We start from the raw sequence: 2,704 nt of genomic DNA on the forward strand, positions 1-2,704 counted from the left end.
CAAGTAGCTTCCCACTGTTGAGGTCATGATAGAAAGAAGTGGACCAACAAGATGAAAAGATTGGAGGTTGTGGTCAGAATCTGAGATGTTTGAATTAGTGATTTTGAAAGTAGAAGTAAAGCCGTCACCAGCAACAACATAATTTACCTACTCTCTTATGATAAACTTAAGTGGGCACTCCACCGTCTCATCTCAGTCGTAGATCTGAAGAACTCAAGAAAGTCACTCAATTCAAAATGGCCAAGTCTCCTTCCAGCTAGAGAGTATGCTGGGAGACAAGAGGGGAGAGGACCAAGGTAAGGAGCCTGGGAGGGAAGGTTATTGAAGTTTTAAACTAAACTTATAAGTGAGTTGGATTTAGGGTCAGGTCAATAAGACATAATCAGACTGAACAGAAGTTTTCAGTAACTGTCAGCACTTTGGGTAGAGCATGTGCCCTGACCAGAAATCAAACTGTGACCTCCTGGTTCACAGGTCAACGCTCAACCACTGAGCCATGCTGGTCGGGCATAGGTGATATTTTTTATTTCTTTACCTTAGTATATGAAGTAAACAGATCATGCATTTGTAGTACAGTTCTGATTACTGAAAATTGTCTGCATGATGTCTGTGCATGGCACATGAGTGTTTGTTATGGGATTGTTGAGATGCCTCTTAAAGGCACATACTTTGCAAATGTCAGTTTCCTTCTCCTGTCTGTATTTAATACTTTTATAATAAAAAGGAATGAGGTTGTTTATGTTTGAAAGTAAAGATTACAACCAAAACAAAAAAATGTTCCATTCCTTTATGTTTCTTGCATTGCTATCCTTAGCTTTGAAGAAGCAATCACCTCCTCTGCTTTGGCAGGGAAAGACTTTTATTAGCCAATTCAGTTACAGATTCTGAGAGTTCTCAGACCTATTATATAAATACGCCCATTTATTATTGTTGCCTTTGGGGTAGGGGTCGGGGGCTGTCTTGGGATCCTGTGCCTTCTCTCAGGCCAGGTGCTGAGAGCCTCTTGTTTATTTTTCTAGGGCGATTGCCTGAAGTGTTCAAGGTTATATGTTTCCCAATTCTGCAGAATTGAGCTGGCTACTAAGATCTGCACCTGCTATTGAGGTCCATGTGCTGTGTGCAGGGACTTACACACGCCCTCTGTGTGGGTGCATGGGGTGCATACATTGGGATACATAGGGTGCCAGCCATGGGATGGCATGAGAGACACTGAGGTTGCATGTTGGTTGGTTGGTTGGTTGGTTGGGGTTGTCTGCCAGCAAGTTATCCTGTGGAATCCATTAGGGGAGCTCTTGGTGGAGTCCCTGAGCAAGATCCACACCCAGCTATTGAGAGTTGTACACTAGTTGCTATGAGCTCCTACCTTTTCTTGCTGCCACCAGGGGACTGAGCCAAGCCCATTATTTTAGTGTTTGGGCTGAAGCTGGACAGAAGTGAGCCTTGTGAGCCCCATTCCACAAGGCTGAGGAAGCCAAGTGTTCCTTTTGCTCTTATTTTTTCCCAATGGAAGAACTTATGGGCCATGGAAGCCTCTCTTGGCCCTGATCATTCCCCTCTCAGCTGGACTTTGGGGCTCCCATACACGTATTCTCATCTATGGATGGTTGCCAAATCGGTGTTTCTGTTGGGAGATGAGGGCTGGAACCTCTTATTCCACCATCTTGCTGATGCCATTCCTGTAAAAGTCCTATTTAGAAGTGTTTCTGAATTGTTTAAATAATAATAGTAATCAGTGCTTAATAGTTGACGAAGTGGTTTTCAAGGACTATAATTTTTTAAATTCTTAAAACATCTTTCTGAAATTGATACTATAATTTCCACTTCACAGAATATTTTACCATAGTCATAGAATTAGAGTTAAGACTAATGCCTCATATAACTAAAGTCACAACCCATATATAAACCTTGGTCCTTTGTTATTTAAAACAGTGCCCTTGAGAATTTTGCCATGTTTTCTTAGTAGATAACATATGTTTTGATGGTTATTTAAAATTAGAAGGTTAAGAAAATATTGTGTGATATTTTATAACATTAAAATTATGTTTATAAAACATTTGCTTTAATACTTATTTGGTGGACCTCCAAGAAAAGCCATCAAATGCCTATGAAAACTTTAATGCTTATTAATACAGACTGGTGCTTTGGTAAAAAGTATTTTCATTACTCTTAAAGTATTTTGGAATTTATGATGTGTGTCAGTGCACTTTGTCTATGAAACTTTTACCTCTTCAAAGCACTATGCAGTCAGTATAGGTGTGCGATGCTGGGTGTGATGCTGAATTTTAAGCAGCTTCTTTTTTTTTAATAATTAAATCTTTATTGTTCAGATTATTACATTTGTTTCTTTTTTCCCCCCATAACTCCCCTCCTTCAAGTTCCCACCCCACCTACCGCCCTCACTCCCCACCCACTGTCCTCATCCATAGGTGCACGATTTTTGTACAGACTCTTCCCGCATCTCCCACACCCCTTTCCCCCACAAGAACAGTCAGTCCATTCCCTTTCTATGTCCCTGATTCTATTATAATCACCAGTACATTCTGATCATCAGATTTCTTAACTTGATTCTTAGATTCACTTGTTGATAGATGCATATTTGTTGTTCATAATTTGTATCTTTACCTTTTTCTTCTTCCTCTTCTTAAAAAGAGAGAGAGAGATGGGGTGAGGAGGAGGAGAGGAAAAAAAGGAAAGGGGGAAGGGC

This window comes from Myotis davidii, unplaced genomic scaffold (assembly GCF_000327345.1).
Source record: "Myotis davidii unplaced genomic scaffold, ASM32734v1 scaffold108, whole genome shotgun sequence".
Lineage (NCBI taxonomy): Eukaryota > Metazoa > Chordata > Mammalia > Chiroptera > Vespertilionidae > Myotis > Myotis davidii.